The sequence below is a fragment of the Candoia aspera genome, chromosome 6, assembly GCF_035149785.1.
Source record: "Candoia aspera isolate rCanAsp1 chromosome 6, rCanAsp1.hap2, whole genome shotgun sequence".
Lineage (NCBI taxonomy): Eukaryota > Metazoa > Chordata > Lepidosauria > Squamata > Boidae > Candoia > Candoia aspera.
The window spans coordinates 56525714-56547571 of NC_086158.1; positions in this window are offsets into that span (position 1 = coordinate 56525714).

The following is a 21858-nucleotide window of genomic DNA, read 5'->3' on the forward strand; positions in this document are numbered from 1 at the left end:
ATGCTTTAGGATCAATAAAATTAATAGGTGTATCTTTTGAAATTCCTTCTATTTATGTTTTGTTTTTATTTTTTGTTGGCTGTTTTCACAGGGCATATTTGGGGTGTTTGCTTTTGTGAACTGCCCAGCATAATAGGCGTTTTACAAATAATAAATGCAACTGACCTTGCCTCAGGTTTCATTTTCAGAATTTTCAGAATGGAGAATTTATGACTTCATTGAATATGAAAGTACTTCCACAAATCCAGTTGTGTAATTTGAAAAAGGAAGAAGGGAGAGCATTTCAAGGTTAAATTCTCTAATTTATACATTTTTTTGTCATGCTTGGCAAACTCATAATGGTATCAATTTGGAAATGTCACTGTTACGTATGTAGTGCTACACTGAAGTTTGTAGTTTGTGCATGTGTAACCTTATTGGTTAGTGTTCTTATTTAATTTTTTGTCATTGGAAATGTTTTCAAACATGCTTTTAGTATATATTTCTACTAAACTTCCTTATTAGATTCATCTATCATAAAATCCTATTTATTATTATTCTTAATTCCTTAATATCCACGTTAAGTCCAAGATACACATTTGATTATACTCAGCACTGCTTCCCTTAAAATCTAGAATTTCCAACATTATTACCACTTTCTGCCATTGTTCCTACTTCTACTTTCTCAATTAAATTTCCAGTTTAACAAAATTCCACTCTAACTTTAACAAAGCCTAATCTTGTGGGAAGACAGTTAGCTAGAAGTCAGTTTTAGTTTTCTTCCATTATCTTTCCCTGAGAACAAAATTAAAGGCAAACTTCAAATTCACGAAGATGACAAATAGGTGCAGACCAGATGCGGACATGTATTTTTCAGCTCTGTATCTTAAACTAATAAATTGATCTAATGTTGAATCACCTTTCCTAGAATCTGCCTGCTCAGGGCCCAGTACCTCATTATATAACAATCAAGTTTTCCATTAAGATAAATGGCATATATCGTGTATCAACTGCTGAAATCAAGCAATTAGGCTTGTAAGCAGCCAGCTGCTCTTTCTCACCTTTCTTATAAGTAGGGATAATAATAGCTTGCAGCTAGGATATAGGTGTGATGCTTCAGACCATGGTCTGAACTTTAGTTGTCTGAGTAGCAATTCCTCTTCCCCTTTGAGCACAGCTCCAATAATATAGGCAGCCATTACTATTTATTTAGCCCTGTCAAACAGCAAAAAAATCAAGGCCATTAAAATACATTCAACAAGAAGCATTCTCCACTACCCAATTCTTCCTTCCCACTCTTTATTTAACCATCCGTCCATCCATCCAATGTTCAAGCCACCTCAATAACTGAAGTGACTCCAGGAAACATACAATACATTCAAAATATTAAAGCAAGGAAAAAGAAAACACTAAAGCAGTAACAAAATCATACTGGGGAAGGAGAATATCCTAAGTATCAAGGGAATGTGATCCCAATATCATTGCAGGGTGACAACTCACCCTGTGCCAGGGTTTGCTGAAAAAGCCATGTTTTTAAGTCTTTTCTAAATGACAGCAAAGCTGGGGCCATGCAGACTGCAGGGGGAGTTCTTTAGAAGTCCCTGGGCAAATTTGAACCCCATTGCCTTGAATTTGCCACAATGCCAAATATTGGGAGTGTTGCAGTCTGTATACAACAATGGGTACAGTGCAGGTTCTAGCTGCAAGAATTGGAGATTTGTTGCTCTAAGGACTCAGCAAGCAGAAGCTGTGGGTATTTACAGCTCTGTCAGTGCATTTTCTAGGCATAGGATGCAACTGCTTGGAAGATACCCTGTTTTGAACAGAATACTCAAACTACTTACTGATAGCTTGTTCCACTAATCCACAATGTATATACTGAGGCAACAGGATCAATAATGGTCCTCCAGCAAAAAACACAGTTAAGAAAAAGATCTTTAGTATGAAGTATAGCCTTTTCTCTCAGGTCTGAGTGATTTCAATTTTTTTCCGGGAATGAAAGACTCTGTGAAAATCTGTACTATGGTATCCATCCTCTAGGTGGTTGAAAATTTGCTTTTTGGATAATGGAGAATTATAGACTAACTGGTGCTTTTTGTATTTTCACAGTCCTCTGTCCATTATTTGTAAATTTATTCTTTGACTGTTTCAGTTTCAGATTTTATATTTGGTTGTATTATATTTCTATATGTTGCTGTTTTAATCTCTGTTTGTTAACTGTCCAGACAGCTATTAGCTATTGGCATTTTATAAATGCATCAAATAAAGCATCTGGTATACATTGCATTGCAGTTAATTAATAAGGGCTAGATGGCTTTCTCTTCTAAAGACAGATTTTTACAAACTGTTGTTTTGGATAACAGTTAGCTTTCAATAGCTGTGAGAGTTATTGTCCTGACAAGCAGGAACCACACCGAGATGAGGAATAGGTCTCTAGTGTTTTATTACTGCTACCGGAGACAGAAAATCCTAACAAACTGAAGAAGCATGAGAAAACCCATACAGATACACCCCAAAAGTCAAGACGGGTCTGTTCTGTGTCTCTTTGACAGCTCAAATTCTCTCTACTACACATGCATTTTCCCGCCTAGATAGGGCCCCCCTCCTGCTCATCATCAGTGCTCATGACAGTTATGATTTTAGGCCTAATTTTAGAAACTCACAGCACAAGCTACGATGGATATGTGAAGTTCTTTATTAGGTCTTTCTCTCAGGCTGTCAAAGCCATGACTAGCCCCACTTCCTCCCGCCTCCCTTCCTAAGCCTCCTGCCTTTTCTTTGTCCCACCCCTTCCTCTGCATTGACAGTTTGTGTGATGGTGGCTTTGTCTTTCAGTTGAGAGTGGGGTTGTTGCTAGCTGCTCTCTTCTCATCCCTCGTCCCTCCATTATTTCTCTTCTCTTTTTCATTCCCCTTGATGTGTAAGGTTAGAGTACCCAGTCGTAATTAGCTATTGCTTCTGGGTTCTCCGATCTTACATGCTGCCCTCCTTTGGAAGGATGGCCTCCCCCCTGTTCCATCCCTTGGACCGGGAGATACCTAGAAGACAAAAACCCAATTAGGAGGTAAATAAGAGAAGGCAACCAGTCTACCTTACGCTAGGCTTAGTGGGATATTGTTTATGGAATGCCCTGACTAGGTGGGGTGCATGGATATGGTGGCTTGCCACCCACTCGTTCTCAGCTGCTGGTAGGTGTTTCCAGCATATCAAGTATTGTAATTTCCTCCGTCTTAATCTGGAGTCTAAGATTTCCTGGATTTTGAAGTGATGCTCACCCTCGATTAGGGTGGGGCTGGGTGGGGGTGGTTTGGGGTGCCATTGCTCCGATGTTCGTGCTGGTTTAAGTAGACAGCAATGGAAGACTGAGTGAATATTGCATAATGCTTTTGGGAGCTGAAGTTGTACAGTGACATCATTTATAAGTCATGTGGGGCTGACATACTTTGGGCCAAGTTTCTTTGATGGTTGATTGGATTTCAAATATTTAGTGGAGAGATAGACCATGTCTCCCACTTTTAAGGGCCACTGAATGGATCTCTTCTGATCAGCATACTTTTTGTAATCAGCTTTGGCGTCATCCAGGGCCTTAACTATTGCTGGCCAGCTGTCACGTAGTTGGACGATCCAGTCATCCAAGGAGAGTATTTTGGTGGTAGTTCATGGGAGTTCTGGGATGGCCACGAAGTCTTGCCTGTTAACGACCTGGAAGGGAGTAAATCCTGTGCTTGCGTGCACCGCATTGTTGTATGCTACCTTGGCGAATGGGAGTAAGTCAACCCAATTGTCTTGTTGGTGGCTGACTTAACACTGCAAGTATTGCTCAAGGACGTGATTCCTCCATTCGCTTGCCCCGTCAGTTTCTGGGTGGTGGGCGGAGCTTAGCGCTTGGTCAACACAGATCAGCTTGAGAAATTGCCTCCAGAATCTGGAGGTGAATTGAGTTCCTCAATCACTTAATATGCGTTCAGGGGTGCCGTGGAGGCAATATATGTGATGAATGAACATTTTGGCCAGTTGACTGGCTGTGGGAAGTCCGGCACATGGGATGAAATGAGTCTGCTTTGAGAAAAGGTCAGTGACTATCCATATGACCATTTTCCTCTTGCTCTCTGGGAGTTGAACAATGAAGCCCATGGCGATTTGTTTCCATGGATAGTTCGGGCTTGCCACATTTTGTAAGAGGCCCCTAGGTTTGCCTCCAATGTGTTTCACTGTTGCACAGATAGGGTAAGATGCCATGTACTCTTCTACATCTTTCCTCAAGGTAGGCCACCAAAATTGTCTTCATACTAGATGGAGTGTTTTCACAAACCCAAAAAGTCCCGCCACTTTGGCATCATGGCAACGCTCTAGGATGTTCTTTCGCAGGGTCTCAGGGGTATGCAATTTCTCCCCCTTCCACCATAGTCCCATTCTTTCGACAAGGAAAGTTTTGTTGGACCTCAACCAGGTATCTTGTTGAGAGGTGGACTGGAGCTCGGCTTTCAAGTTCTTGTCCACTTTTGCTGCTGCTGTTTGACTGCGTGTTGTAGCTGCCAGTCCAAATTGGGTAGGTGGGATGACTGAGTCTACTACCTCTTCCTGTAAGCTGTTATGCTGAGGTAGGCGAGATAGAGCATCTGCCAAGAAGTTCCTGCCCCCCGGTAAGTATTTCAATGTGAAGTTAAAGCATTGGAAAAATTATGCCTAACGTACCTGCTTGGGGTTAAGTTTCCATGGGGATTTCAGAGCATCTAGGTTCTTGTGGTCTGTCCAAACCTCGAACAGGTGATGAGCCCCTTCTAGCAGGTGTCGCCAGGTAACCAGTGCCCATCGAACTGCAAATGCCTCCTTCTCCCAAACGTGCCAGTGTCATTCAGTATCTGAAAATTTTCTTAAGAGGTAGGTGCACGGTTTCAAGTCCCCAGCCTCATTCTTCTGTAGCAAGATGGCACCAATGGGGACATCAGACGCATCCACCTGGACTATTAGGGGGTGTGCGGGGTCAGGAGGACACAGAATCGGTTCAGACATGAACAACACTTTTAGATGGTCGAATGCATTCTGGCACTCAGCAGTCTGTTGGATCGGAGCTCCAGACCTTTTCACTGCCTTCGAGTTCCCTCTCTCCTTCGTCTTCAGTAGATTAGTCAGCGGCAAAGCCACCTGTGCAAAATGTGGGATGAAATGTCTATAGAAGTTTGTGAATCCTAAGAAGCTCTGCAGTTGTCTTCTGGTTCGAGGAGGTTCCCAGGCAATAACGTCGCTGACTTTAGCTGGGTCCATCCCAACTCTGTAGCTGGAGATTCTGAATCCCAAGTAGTCTGTGTCTTATGAAAGTCGCATTTCAAGAGCTTGACATACAAGTGATTGTTCAGCAGTCACGTTAGGACTTCTTTAACGAGTGCCACATGGTCCTTCATTGTTTCAGAATAGATGAGGATGTCGTCCAAATATACGAGGATGCCCCGGTACAAGAAGTCATGTACGGTCTCATTAATGAGATGCATGAAGACACCTGGCGCCCCCTGCAGTTTGAATGGCATTACCAGATATTCGAATGACCCTAGCTGGCAGTTGAAAGCAGTCTTCCACTCATCCCCCTCTCTTATACACACCCTGTAATATGCCTCCCATAGATCAAGTTTGGTGAAAATCTTGCCCTTCGAGAGGTGGGTCAGCATGTCCCTCATTAGGGGGAGAGGGTATTTGTTTGAAGTACAGACCGTGTCTAAGCCCCTATACTCTGTGCAGAGCCGTAAGGACCTGTCTTTTTTAGTTCTGAATAGTATGAGTGCGGCCATAGATGAAGTAGCGGGGTGGATGAAGCCCCATTGTAAGTTTTTATCAACTCCCAAAGAACTTCAAGTTCTCTAGTGGTCATGGGGTATAGTTTTGCCTTGGGGAGCTCTGCCCCTGGGATAAATTATATGGCAATCTGACTTTCGGTGGTGGGGTAGCTGGTTCAACTCAGTTTCGCCAAAGACATCCTTCATGTCATGAGTAAGGATGGCGAGCAGGGGGCTCCCATCCAGGCTGTAAAGTGCATGCGTAGTACTGAGGAATTAGGTAGCCATTCAAAGAGACACAGATCGGGCCCGCCTTAGCCTTTGGGGTTTATATGTCTGGGTTTTTCCCACACTTCTTCAGTTTGTTAGGATTTTCTGTCATGTAGCAGTAATAAAACACTAGAGACCTATTCTTGTCTCAGCGTGGTTCCTGGCTGTTAGGACATCAATCCTAACAAACTCCTACTCCCATCGAAAGAGGGAGGAACAAAGAAATTAAAGGGGAGACATTTGGAAATGTCTTCAGAAAACCAAGAAATTTGGCTCACCATCCAACAATTGGCAGCAGCCCTGAGACAACACCAACAACAGGTAGATCTACAGGTCAACACATTACAAGCTGCCATGCTACAGCAGTTACAACAACCAGCTCCGATTAACCCACAACCGGCGCCAGCAGCAGCAGCAGCAGCTCCGCCAGTAGTTTTGAGATCCCAGGGCAGTCTACCAGAGAAGTTTGGAGGAGAAGCAGGACAGTTGAGAACCTTTCTCACACAGTGCACAATGTTTTTCGACAGCAGACCGGCAGAGTTTCCCACAGACAGAACCAGAGTCACCTTCATCCTAAGTCTGCTAAAGGGACCAGCAGCCAAATGGGCTATTCCCATGGTGGAGAACAACGAAAAGGTGGACCTTTTCACAAAAATGGTGCATTTTATTCCTTGCAAGGGCCTCCCATCTGCACAAGCCACAGTGCAGTTGTTCATGGACGATGTTTTTAGGTATAGAGGCATGGTGAATCACTTGGTGAATGACAGAGGCCCACAGTTCATTTCCAGGTTCTGGAGGGCCCTTTTCCAGTCATTAGGGGTCCAGATCCACCTGTCATCATCGCATCATCCTGCTAGTAATAGGCAAGCCGAGAAAATTAACCAATGGTTACAGCAGTATCTCAGGTGTTACACCACTTATCAGCAAGACAATTGGCCAGCCCTACTCCCCATGGCAGAATTTACATATAATAATTCTGTACAGTCCTCTACCAAGATGTCCCCTTTCCAGGCACTCTATGGGGTTAACCCTCGGGTGTTGCCCACCTCCTCCCAGCAGGGAACTGTTCCAGCCATGGCTGATTTTCTTAAAGAGCAACAAGCCGCACAGGAGTTGTTAAAAGAGCAGCTGAACAGGGCAAAGAGTGCTTACAAGAGAGCTGCAGATGCTCACAGACAAGAGGGGCCAGCAATTGCAGTAGGAGACAGAGTGTGGCTCTCTACCAAGTTTTTGAACTCTACCAGACCCTCCAAGAAGTTGGACTCTAAGTTTGTGGGCCCTTTCACTGTGGTACAGCAGATAAATCCAGTGGCTTATCGTTTACAGCTACCAGCATCCATGAAAGCCCATCCAGTGTTTCACAGATCATTGCTACCCAAAGACCCTCCCCCAAGTGCCTTACGATCGCAACTGCCCCCCCCACCTCCAGTAATTGTGGAGGGGGGGAGGAATACGAAGTCGAGGAAATTCTGGACTCTAGGAGGAGGGGAAGGGGCATCCAATATTTCATACACTGGAAAGGGTACCCTGAGGAAGAGCGCACGTGGGAGAATGCCAGAGATGTACATGCTCCAGCACTGGTTCATCGATTCCATCAGCTTTTCCCTCACAAACCCAAGCCTCACACTCTACCAGAGATTCCTCACTTGGATGAGCAGGCAGAGGAATTCGTAAGTTTGCACCTTCCACCCCCGCCTGAAGCCTTGACTCCAGTTACAGAGGAGGGGGGGGCACAGCCCTCCATCTCAGGTGTGCATTTCCCAGGGGGGAGGGGGGACGACTCTTCTAATTATCTAGCTATTTTCCAGCAGCGGCCACCTGGGCCAGAAGCGTTATCAGACCTGGAGAGCAGCACTGATTCGTCCTTGGAGGAGTTTTCCTTTGAAGACTTTCCATCGTTGCCCAGTTCCCATGGGACCTTAGAAGGAGACGTTGACTCTTATCAAGCCTCTGGAGGGGAGGGGGCTGAAATGGAATGTGAATCTGGAGGGGAGGGTGATGTCATGAGTAAGGATGGCGAGCAGGGGGCTCCCATCCAGGCTGTAAAGGACATGCGTAGTACTCAGGAATTAGGTAGCCATTCAAAGAGACACAGATCGGGCCCGCCTTAGCCTTTGGGGTTTATATGTCTGGGTTTTTCCCATGCTTCTTCAGTTTGTTAGGATTTTCTGTCATGTAGCAGTAATAAAACACTAGAGACCTATTCTTGTCTCAGCGTGGTTCCTGGCTGTTAGGACACTTCAGGTGTCTGTATTGTCTGGGAATGCAGGGTCCCTCATTCTTGGGCTACTCAGCCCCATAGTAACTGGTGGTTCTAACTGCCAGGTGATCGGTGTGACACCTTCCCAGCCTGTGGGCTTCTTTGCTATGTTGGGGCTTATTTCATTTTCCCCTGTAGAGGGTGCACATCTCCCTTGTAATGCAGCAACGGCTGCTGCTGTCTCAGTCTGATTGTCGGGTGTGCTGACTTTGGCAAGTTCCCTCTCTGCGCGGGCTCTACGCACTTCCCACAGGGTCGGGTCTTCTGCTTCCTCAGGTCCCCATGTAGTCTCCCCCCAGGTGGGTAGTCCTCCTCTTCTAAGCTCCTCTGCTCTAAATGCCTGGCTGGGTCACACCCCTCTCCCTATTGCTGCAGTGCTGTTCAGGTCAGCTCTGCTCCCTGATTTAAATCTCCCGCCTTTGGGTAGCTCCCCCCTCTCCTGTGCTCTGCTTCCTCGCGTGCTCTCTCCAAGGCTTGGGGCCCTCCCATCTCGTGTGCTCTGCCGTTCAGGGCTTGGGATCCATTGCATCCAGGGATCTACTGCCACCCTTTCTCCCATCGCTGGCCCCCCCGTCTTGCCTGTGGTAGCCACTCGCTCTGGGTTTTCCCCCATTGCTGCTTGGTTCCCAGTTCCAGGGTCGAGCCTCCAGAGCAGGCATTCTACTGCCTCACATAGGGCTGACATATCCCGTTCCAGCCTTGCCACTCTGCTCTCTGATCTTGTGGGTGAGTCTCTCATTCTAGAGCCGGGGTTTTCTGCCTTTCCTCCCTCTCCACTCACCTGGTGTTTCCGGGGTCTGTAGATTGCTTGGGATCCATGCTTCACTCAGCGGTGTGTGAGGGGCTTCTAGTCACCTCAGGGACTGCTCTGGGTAGGCTGCTGCAATTCTGTCAGCTGGCCTCCCCCGTTCTCCCCAGGGTTGTAATGGTCGGCCTTCCGGGGTATCCGTGATGCCCCCCCATGTTGTTACCTCATGTGGGTCATTGTTGGGGCATTATGTCCCCTCTGGTAAGGTCTCCATATTGATAGGCCAGTCGTGGCTTTCTGTGAGAGTTACAATTTTAAGGCCTAATTTTAGAAACTCACAGCACAAGCCACGATGGATATGCGAAGTTCTTTATTGGGTCTTTCTCTCAGGCTGTCAAAGCCACAACTAGCTCCACTTTCTCCCGCCTCCCTTCCTAAGCCTCCTGCCTTTTCTTTGTCCCACCCCTTCCTCTGCACTGACAGCTTGCGTGATGGTGGCTTCGCAGTCTTTCAGTTGAGAGTGGGGTTGTTGCTAGCTGCTCTCTTCTCATCCCTCATCCCTCCATTATTTCTCTTCTCTTTCATTCCCCTTGATGTGTAAGGTTAGAGTACCCAGTCGCAATTAGCTATTGCTTCTGGGTTCTCTGACCTTACAATAGCCTTGTGATGCTGCATATTCAAGAGCACTTTGGCTGAACTTCCTTACTGTGAGAAGCTGTTCATTTTAATGGAAATGCTAATTGGTAGCAAGATGTAAATTTTACTAAGAAACAATTTTACTTGTCGCAGGTCTGAAATCTATTAAATACCTGCGGTGTGCAGGTAATTACTATGAAAGATTATAAGCAATTTTAAATTGGCACTCAGTTTTCATGAATGTATTTAAGTCTGAGCATTAGTTTTACTGAACAAATAAAGATTTAAGCTACTTTACTAGGCTGACTTGCTGCTTTGTTATTTGTAATGCTGAACTTGCTATTTTCCCCATTAGTTCCCCATTATTAAAATAGAACTTTTGGTTCTATTTTAAGGTCTGTTCAGCAGATGAAAGTTACTAAATCTAACCCATTAATAGCAAACCCTTTAGCTGTATTCCTCCTAATAGATTTTCTCACACAAGACAAAACAGTCAATCTAAAAGCTGTTTCTGTGTAGTAAATTGGTAATAGTTCATCTGCATGTACAAGTCATCATCTCCTTGTAGAGTCATCAAGTATAAAGGTGTTTATACAGATCTTGAAAATGCCCTTATTTGCTTGATAGAATGTGGGTTGTGATGTCAACCTGGCTGCTCTTCCAAGAACACTTTCCTGGAGTAAGCTGGATGGAAATCAGTTTTGAGACTATAGGTGTCCGTTATGAATCACAATGATGGAGAAAAATGACAAAATATGTGACATACTGTCACAATGCTATCCTGTCTGTCGATATTTGCATCCTGATATCAGACACAACTACATGAATGCCAGGGTTTGCACCATGATTCATATTTCATCACTTGCCCACTGTTGTGATGCCAGCCTACATTCACAATAATGACAGCTAGCTTCCCAGATTGGGAATACACATACCTTCATGCCAAGCAGAATCAACATTGGGTGACGCAAGGCTTCTGAATGCAATGTGACATGACCCACCCCCCTCTCTCCTGGATTTAAAAGGGCTTTGTTCTTGAAAATTAGAGGTAGAATTTTGGGGAAATGGTGAAGGAAAGGGCTGTGTTTGAGTTAGGGCAGAGCTTTGGTAAATGGCTGGAATAAACCACAGAGGATGTAGAAACTGCAGGAAAAATGCTGAGGACTTTGCTTTGGGATTCAAGTTTAAGAAATAGAAAAATGTTTAAGCCAGCTCTGTTAAATTTTAATTTCTTTCAACTGTATGTGCTTATGCATATCTGTGCAAGTTCAGTGATGGTATATTCAGTACATTATGCCTATAACAGGGTGTGCATGAGGATAATTCCTTTCTTTCCAATCTCTTGAGATCATGATTTTTCGCATAGCAATTATTTGAGCTGAATAAAACTTGCAGGCTAACAGTACTGTAACAGATCAGTGCCATCTTGTGGTCTTTTGGATTCTACACTTTAACCAGTTTACCAGTTGCTGTATATTGGAAATTGGACAGCTCTATACTCTAGAGTCTGCAACATTGTATGTTCAAACTTTAATATTTTAAAGTTAAAAGGTGATTTATATATATATATATTTCATTTTAAAATTATGTTTGATTTTTCTTTATCTCTTGTGAGATTGGTCAGTCTCCCAAAGTGGTAGGGATGGAGAAGGGCTGATAGGAGTAGTCACTTGTCTCAAAGTTACATGGCCAGATGGCACTATAGTAATTATTTTATTATTTCATTTTTTACCTGTTTACTTACTAGAAAGGCAGCAGCATTGTCAGGCCCAGCCCAAGAATCAGTCCATTCAAACTTCAATTCTTTATTTGCTCACACCGTATAAACAGAATCTTGCCAGACTAAAGCTACTCTACCTAACCTAAGGGGAAATAACCTGGGAGAGCTCTAGGGCAGGGCTATTCGAACTTCTTCATTTTCTCACCATTGCCTCCCGGACTTTGCCTCCTCTTATCTCCTCCACCTTCTTGGAATGTGCCCCCTCCTTCCTGAGAACCAGCAGCACCACTGAAATCCACCACAAGCATGTAGGGCCCTTATCTTTCTTATATACCTGAGAACATGAGGTGAAGTTTCCCATTGGAAGATAGGTGGTGGCAACAGGAATTAACAAGCCACTACCCTAGTGCAGGAAGTGGAGCAAGGGTGTGAAGAACACTCAGGGTTTCTGGGACAGGAGGCTAGAGACCTCCAGTTTACCACACTGTGGGTTCAGTCTTGTTCTTCCCTGAGCCCAGTTGCCCACCTGACACCCAATCATGAAATAATTTTTAAAAGTGATATTTTGTTACCAATTGAAGCAAATATTTGTAGCTCAGGGTTGAACTATGGAGTCCTTGGTGCTTTCTGAGCCTTCTTGTTTTCTTGCAGATGTTTCATTGCCAGACTAGGCAACATCTTCAGTGCCAGTGGTATTTTGTTATGACATCTCAATGCAATTAATATACTGGGAACATGTAGAACAAGGAATAGTATACTGGATTGATTTAAGAACAGTGCTTACACTGTGAAAATAATAGTATATTTTCATATATAGTCATAATGTCCAAGTATGAAAGACCAATTCATTTGAATAGAATTATATAACATTGGTATGCAATCTCATATGGCCTTATAAATCACTGTACCAGTTTCCTGGGTTTCCAAGAAGTTCTTTGAAACATTGGAGTTATCTGCTATGATGCTCCTTTAAATGCCAATGCCTATTACTTGCCTTTGTGGAAATAAAGCTACCTTGGAACTTAGTTCATTCTCAAAGTAGGGATGAATATATAGAATCAAGCAATGTGCTACTTGTAGGGTAAAGATCTGATAGTTTTTCAGCAGTGGCATAGCAATTACAGCTTCTTATAGTTATATGAAGACAGTGCCCTCTCAAATTCCTTGCAATATATATATTGCTGTGTTATTGTAACTTCATATATATACTTTGTGTGTGTGTGTGTGTGTGTATAGCTGTGTTATTGCAACTTCAGCCTTTTCTTTCTAGAGAAGAATTATGCTAGAAGAAGATACAATATTGGTTGATATTAAGACATCATATTGGATATTAAATTTAAACAATTTCATGATTCCTATAATTTGCTCTTTGCCCCAGATTTTTCTTTGAGGGCTTGAATTGCTGCATGCTTCTGTATTCATCTTATCTTCATGTTTGAAATTCCTTGATTGTGTAATTGGGAGGGAATAATGTTTACATTGCTTATTATCAATGTAGAGGAGAAAAAATATTTTGAGTTTGTGCTTTGCACATAGGACACTTGGTAAAAACAGTAAAAAGTTCTTTTTAATTGCTTCCTACAGTATTCTAATGATATTGTAAGAAAGATACATCTCATCAAATCTGAGCTAATGATATGATGTAATAAATAACAGGACTGTGCAAATCAATTGGAAGGGCTCTTCACTTGAAGCAACACCACCATCCAAATGTTATTCCTCAAACCATTGTAGCGGTCACGTTTATCCAAGAATTTGGTGTAGCCTTCCCAGGTCATCTCTACATGCACATGCATGCACAGAAGACACAACCTCTTTTCATTTCATTGCAAGTTACAGTAAAAGTGGTTTGGGATAGATACACAACATGTACCAATGACCTGGGAAAGTCCTTGAGGATCTTAGAGAGGATGTGGCCACTTCTGTACTACAAGGAGTGGTGCTTCTGTACTGTTGCCACAAAGCAACATCAAATGATCGTTCCAGTGATTTGCATTGCCTTACTAAATAGGTCCTGCTAGAATCATATGTTTTGGGTTTATCAGTAATCACTTGCTTTGTTAAGTAGATGGAAAATATCTGGATATTATGTCTAATATCATCTGGGAGAGAATTTACTTTATGATTACTATTCTAATATCCCAGGAGTAGAATTCCAATCAGGGGATGCTGCACTGGAGGAAAATTATCTTAATCACATTTTCATTTCCCTGCAACTCTTGGTGTTTTTCCCATGCTATTTTGGAGGGCCCTCAAATCCTCTCAAATCCAGCTTTCATGTGGTGGATGGAATAAAGGAGACTTGGGCTAAAGCAGTTCAACTGGACTTGAAAACTATCAGCAATCAGAATGAAAGGACATGAATGAATGCAATTTAAAGCTAGCTAGATCCTCTAAATAATACATGGAGTTTCCTAAATGATGCAACTCCAAGGTGTTTGCTGTTCGAAGCAACTGCATTACTTAATCTAGACAGTGCCCTCTCAAATTCCTTGCAAAGTTGAGCTGATGTTTTATGATCTCCCTTTTTTCCCCAGAAATTGCATCTCTAAACATTCTACCATTCCAAAAATAGCCTAAGTTGCTTTTGCTATTGGACCAGGTGGTTAATTTTCTCATTATCAATCATTTTATTGCTATTTGCACTTTCCCTTATCTTCCAGGTATATGCAAACATGTATTCAAATAGACATGAGAACGGGAAATCTTTTCCAGAGGCGTGGGGCACACGTAGGCTTGTGCACTCTATTTCATAAGGATGGAGAATAGCTGCTGTAAACAGGGAATGATTACTCGATCAGCCACCTGGGTTCAAATAGTTTTAGTATAACTTGCATACCCATGCCTGTACACAAGAGAGAAACGTACAATTAGTACATCTATCTCATAGCACTTGCACTATTACATTATTTTTCACTGTCAATATAGAAAGAGAGGAATGCAGAGATGGGAGAAGTTAGTTTTTGCCAAAAAAAAAAGAAGTGGCACTTTGGAAATGATTGGGCAGGGGTTGCAGGAAGTTCAGGCTGGATGAAACCAGCCCTGGGTTGCATAGTTATAATTAATTAGTTATAATTACTTCTTTCCAGAGTAAAAAGATGTAAAATATTCACTTTCAGATTACTCGATACTAATAATTCAGGTGAGTTTAAGATAAACAATGTTTCATGTTGCTTATGCATATAGAATTATGTTGTAAAGAAAGCCCTGGACAGTGTATCCAACAAACTATAGTTTATGAAGCTGGTACTAAAATTGTTATGAGAACATAATTATAGAATTCATAGTCACAACATATAATCACATTAGTGCATTCGGAAAGTATTCAGACCCCCTGTCATGAGTACTGATGGCGAGCAGGAGGGGGCCTCTATCCAGGGGGGAAAACGCATGCATAGTACTGAGGAATTAGGCAGCCATTCAGAGAGACACAGATCAGACCTGCCTTAGCTTTTGGGGTTTATCTGTCTGGGTTTTTCCCATGCTTCTTCAGTTTGTTAGGATTTTCTGTCTTATGTAGCAGTAATAAACACTAGAGACCTATTCCTCATCTCAGCTTGATTCCTGACTGTTAGGACACCCCCTTCACTTTTTTCACTTTTGTTATGTTACAGCCTGATACTACAGTCATTCAAATTCATTTTTTTTATTAATCTACACTCAGTTCCCCATAATGACAAAGTGAAAACAGAATTTTAGAAATGTCTGTAAATTTATTAAAAAGGAAAAACTGAAATATCACATGTACATAAGTATTCAGACCCTTTACTCAGTACTTTGTTGAAGCACCTTTGGCAGCAAATACAGCCTTGAGACTTTTTCAGTATGATGCGACAAGCTTTGCACATCTGGATTGGGGGATTTCCTGCCATTCTGCTTTGCAAATCCTCTCAAGCTCAGTCAGATTGGATGGGGACCGTCGGTGGACAGACATTTTCAGGTCTCTCCAGAGATGTTCAATAGGGTTCAAGTCAGGGCTCTGGCTGGGCCACTCTAGGACATTCACAGAGTTGTCCCTAGGCCATTCCTGTGTTGTCTTGGCTGTGTGCTTAGGATCGTTGTCATGTTGGAAGGTGAACCTTTGGCCCAGTCTGAGGTCCTGAGCACTATGGAACAGGTTTTCATTGAGGATATCTCTCTACTTTGCTCCATTCAGCTTTCCCTCAACCCTGACCAGTCTCCCAGTCCGTGCTGCCGAAATACACCCCCACAGCATGATGCTGCCACCACCATGCTTCACTGTTGGGATGGTTTTGGGCAGGTAATGAGTGGTGCCTGGTGTCCTCCAGACATAACGTTTAGAATTGAGGCCAAACAGTTCAATCTTGGTTTTATCAGACCAGAGACTCTTGTTCCTCACAGTCTGAGAGTTGTTCAGGTGCTTATTTGCAAACTCCAAGCGGGCTTTCATGTGTTTTGCACTGAGGAGAGGCTTCTGTCTAGCCACTCTGCCATGAAGCCCAGATCGGTGGAGGGCTGCAGTGATTATTGTCCTTCTGGAACTTTGTCCCATCTCCACACAGGATTTCTGGAGCTCAGTCAGAGTGACCATCAGGTTCTTGGTCACCTCTCTTACTAAGGCTCTTCTCCCCCGATTGCTCAGTTTAGCCTGTTGACCAGCTCTTGGAAGAGTCCTGGTTGTGCCAAACTTCTTCCATTTGAGAATTATGGAGGCCACTGTGCTCTTGGGAACCTTCAGTGCAGCAGAATTTTTTTTGTAGCCTTCCCCAGATCTGTGCCTTGCAATAATCCTGTCTCTGAGCTCTGCAGGCAATTCCTCTGACCTCATGGCTTTTGCTCTGATACAGTATGCGTTGTCAGCTGTCAGGCCTTCTATAGAGAGGTGTGTGCCTTTCCAAATCATGTCTAATCAATTTAATTTACCATAGGTGGACTCCAATCATGGTGTAGAAGCAGCTCAGCAACTATCAAGAGAAATGGGAGGCACCTGAGCTAAATTCAAGTGTTGTTGCAAAGGGTCTGAATACTTACATACATGTGATATTTCAGTTTTTCCTTTTTAATAAATTTACAGACATTTCTAAAATTCTGTTTTCACTTTGTCATTATGGAGTACTGAGTATAGATTAATAAGAAAAAAATGAACGATTGTAGTATCAGGCTGCAACATAACAAAATTGAAAAAAGTGAAGGGGGTCTGAATACTTTCCGAATGCACAGTACATATATAGGGACAGAAAGGGAGAGGGAGAGGGTCAGTTTCATGTAGTGGTTAAGGCACTGGGCTAGAAACTGGGAGACCATGAGTTCTAGACCTGCCTTAGGCACAAAGCCAGCTGTGTGACCTTGGCCCAGTCATTTTCTCTCAGCCCTAGGAAGGAGGCAATGGCAAACCACTTCCAAAAATCTTGCCAAGAAAACTGCAGGGGTCTATCCAGGCAGTCTATGAGAATCAGCCACAATTGAATGGATATATATATATACTTTAGATTGTCAGCTCCTAAATTTTTGGGACCATTGATACACACAGAACAGGAGTGGATGCTCCTGTTGTTGTGTTGCCATTAGAAGCAGATTGTTAAGAATGAGCAGACACAGCTTAGGTTGCTAGAAAGATTTCTATATTAAAACTTCTCCAAATACATATTTCTATAGCCACCCAGAGTCACTTGCTGAGATGGGCGACTATAGAAATTGAATGAATAAATAAATAAATAGCATTTGATTCTGGGGTCCATAATTTCTTTGAAAACTTTATTCTGTCCACCACTCAAACCATTACATCTGATTTCCCTCCAACATCTGACTAGAAAGTGATCTGTTACTTTAGCTAGAAAATCTGGAAAATTCCTCTTCCAAAAAAGAGCTCAAGATGGAGCCACCTGTTTTGTGGCTGAGGCCTCCACATTTCTTAAATTATTTTTTTCCGTTTGAGAGGGCCTGCCTCAGTGTTGTAATTAAATCACCAGAAAGACATGAGGCTAACAGTTTGGACCTTTGGGGGGTGATAGTTTTTGATGATGATGATGATGATCCTATTTTGCTTCTTATTTTCACAACTTCCATTCCCCATCCCCCACACCCACTGCTGAATTTCAGTGGCACAATCAGAATACATGTGAGGAATAGTAAAAAAACCACTTGAAAGATCTTGGGTTCACCCCCTGTCCTGCTTTACATGGAAACTTGATGGAAGGGACTTTGTGGCTTTGTAACTGATGTTTCCTTTCAGGTCTCACTAATTCTCTGAAGTGAAATCTTTTTTCTGGATCTTTCTGCCACCCCTGAATGATCTTTTAAGCTTCAGAGAAACAGCTAAACAAAAATGATTTTATCCATGCGATATGGGAGTGCTCTTTCAATAGCTGAAATTGTTGCTAGGCTTTCAGTTTGCCGCTTGGCTTGTGACTGGACATACGCAGAGATGAATCTCCTTTGAGCTTCTGAGGAATAATATTCCACTAATTGGACAGCAACTTGCAACTATTCCCATTAATTATTTTACAAGTTAAAAAGGACCGGGGTGGGGTGGGGAAGCTATAGGTAGCTACAAGTAGTCTCCCAGCAACTGCAATGCAGGACTCAGTATTTATAATTACCAATACAAACAGTAAATTATCTGCAGTTACATTGTGGTAAAAAGGGGGTCCTTGATGGATTTTTCTTTCCTTCTGTTTTCTTGCATGAGGTCCGTTCTTGCATTTTGGCATTCTGTTGAAATGCTGTTAAGCGCTGTGGGAACTCCCAGAACCTATATTTTGCTTCATATTCAGAGCTGATTCATGTTCATTGTTCACTAAATAATTACCTATTGGCTCAATATGAATTATTTGAACCACATGGAGGCAACTATAATTTCCACAGTCCACTATCACTGGACATCCTGGCTAGGGTACTAGATTGCTTGTTTGAATTTTTTGTGATTACAACACTCAGAATTTCTGGCTAGCATGATTGTTGGCCCTGGTGCCTAGCGATCTGAAGAGTTGTATTCCCAACACATCTGGAAGGTGTCAGGTTGGGTAGGGCTAGTTTAGATGATCACCAATTAATTGAAGTGATGCCAGGCCTGTTTCTTATTCATGTAAGAGGAATATAGAACCAATTTCACTATTGGCTAAACCACTGTTTCCACAAATCTCTTACATGGAAGATACTTCCTTTGAGTTGTTCTGGAAATGATTTAACTTAATTTAAAATACGTATCAACCTTTTTTTCTTTTTTTGGTGCCTTCAACTCAGCTTGACTCAGTGGGAGTCAACTGTCTGAGATTGACCAGATCAGGATATAGATACAACAAGAAATACTAGAACTCGACTTACTGATCTTTCTCATGCCTTCCTGTTTTCCGAGGCTAAGTATATGTTTTCTTAACAATGGTTGCATATTTATTCAAGGCCATCTCCATATTCCTCTATAATGTGAAACAGCAAGCATATACAAAATTTAAATAAACACTAAAGGGCAATAAAAATGACAGTATCCAAAATTCCACTAATGATAATTCATAATCAACTAGGGTAAAGGCATGTTGGAATAATACCAATTTTAGCAGCTACAGGAATGTAAATAGGCCCCAAACAGATCTCTCAGGAAAGGTTATCTACGGAATGGGAGTTATCACTGAGAAGAACTGTCATTTTGTCTACACCCATGTATCTCTAAAGTGTGTGTGTGTGTGTGTGTGTGTGCATGACTCTCAACAGGCCCACCTTAGATGACCATACCAGATGGGCAGATTAAATTCTGGCAAGGTACTAGTAACTGGCAGGACCTCTGATCAGTTTCTACCTGTTGTTTCACCAGGAGCCTACAGTCTAGGAGGACCCCCAGGTCATGAACTACCTCCTTTGGAGCAGTACACAAACTCTCCAGACTAACTATTGAAGCTAAGGTTATTGCCAATTTGTAATGGTATGTGAGAAAGACCTTGGGAGATGGGGAAGAGATGCTGCTTAGGAAATGATCACATAAGAGAGGGCATAACCCACATCTGCATAATGGGAAGAGAAAGAGGCTCAGTAAGGATCCTCCCTAGCTTCTCAGACTGTAAAAGAGATGGCAGGAGATTTGTACTTTCACACTTGCAAGATTCTGTTAATGTAGCCTTCCAATAAAGTAGTATTAGCTCACCTGGTTGTGTTTCCTGTCTGGTCTACCTGGGAAGGCTATCAATTTCTTTACTGATATATACTAACTCCATCTTTAATCTGAGCTTGTTTTAATCCATCCAGATCCTTATAGCTTCTAGGCATCGGTTTAGTTCTTCTATGTCATCTTGTGCTTGGCGTATGGTGGCGATATATAATTACATCCCATTACATCTCACCCCAAACCAACAGATAATTTCTTGCAGTGTTTAATATAAAAGTTTAATAACATTGGTGCACTGAGCCTCAAGCAAAACCCCATGACCACCAAGTGGAACCACTCACCAATGACATCTCACTGACTGCCTGAAGGAGCCAGGGCAGACATGGATCAAGCCCACCAGTATTGGTTTTGCCCAACTGGCATCCAACTCAGAGTGAACATAAGTAGGTTTATCCACTAAGAAACCCACAGAGACTTCCACTGTGCCTGCAGGTGCTTTATTTTGCCCATCTTTCCCTAAGAGGCTAACAAAATTACTAGGTAGGAATTTGCAGATGCAATAAACACAAAAAAGTACTCTTATCTGTGCTTGGATACAAGCACTTCTGGTTCTAAGTGTCTGTTAAGCTTGATTTTCCTGAAGGAACTTTTTGGGGTTGTTGAATGCACAGAAGACTTGCTGGAGCAATCTCATCCATTCCACAGATCATCCAGATGTGAGGTGCAACTGCCAAATTGTTGAGAAAGACTCCAAGTACCCTCTGAAAACCCTCTGAATCCATTAGGTGATTGGATGGACTATTCTAATAGGTCCAATACCTGTGGAGGCCCAGTGTATGTGTGATTCAGGGTGACAAAGAAGTGATCAGACCATAGCCAGACAAGGCAATGCACCATGGGAATGCATGTATTTTGTATGCAGGAGCTCCTCCTAAGTAGCATTGCATCCTGCTCAGATAATTAGCACTAGCTGGGCTTATGTGGGAGTTCAGAAGCTTCCATTATGTTCTAGTTAGGTACTAGATGTGAGAATGTTGGGTGAGAAACATCGGCAACAACCTTGCCTTGTATCCTCTGAGTCACGAAGCTACATTTTTTAACTTTATCCTTCTTACTGCTGAGACTATGCCTCACTGCTTAATCCTTTGAACTTGCTACTTGTATTTTGCTCATGTATTGTGACCTCTGAACCATTTTCTACAATGTGTTTTTCTTCTAATTCTGTTGTGAGTAAACTTGGACAATTTAAGCATCAGATTAATTGCATAAGCTTTAGCATGTTGCCTAAGACAAATCACTGACTTATATGAAGTGGAAAAGACTAAGTAAATTGTCCTAGGAAAGAGAATAAACTGAAGAAGAATAAACAAATTGTCCTTGGAAAAGGCATAGTTTCCAAATGCATTCATAGACCAGAATAACCTGATTGACTACACCTTTGATAACCCATGCTCTCAGCTTGGACAATCCCTAAATATAAACAAGCACAGATAGATTTACAAGATGGTGGACTGATGGCTTGCAGTCAGTTTATGATATATGACTATAATGATGGTCTTGTCATGTCACCATGATAAAATATTAAAATGTATGATTTCTGCCATGCGTGGAGTAAGCCAATGCAGTATACTCTTGATGTCGAGCAAGCATGACTTACCCTAATTCTTCTTCTGCAGCTGGTATGTAACTTGTAACAACAGATGCCCCACTCTTTCCTTATGTTGATATTTGCAAACTCTCTTCTATTTCAGTATCACTTTGATGGCAGAAATGCAGCACTTAAAATTCTCTTTTCTTTGAGCATTATCTTTGTGAGAAATATGTTGTTGGGCAGCCAATATAAATGGTGTAAATAGAAGATTCAATAAATATGAGACTGATCTTATAAATCCAACAGGGAATACATATCTCCTGCGAGTCTACGCCTTTCTATTTCCCCATTGCAGTATATTTTGTTTTCTTCTTGACTGATTTATGAACTGCCACAGCATATTGTTAATGATACTTCATTTAAACTGCTGCTGGGCACAGTAGAAGCATCTGCCATCAAGAATCCAAATGTTCTGTTTGTATAATGTGAGTTATTAAAGTTGTTTCCTTCTGATACAGCATAAGAGATGAAATGTTTTCTTTTCAGGGAATAACCTTCTTATCTGTATTGTAAGAGACATCTGTTCAAAAAGAGAACTGTAACTGCTGGGAAGATTAGAGAACAAGTATAAAATAATAATTGGAAAAACCCATTCATATTTGCTTGCTTCTTCTGCAAGAACCCATGGTTCAGAGAAGGATGAGATTAATGATGGAACAAGCAATAAAAATATTTTGATCATATTTCAAATGGCTGAAGTTTCTAAATTCCACATATGAGTCTGTGCTCAGTTAGCACTTTATGCTAACCCTAATTTAGTATGACTTGAA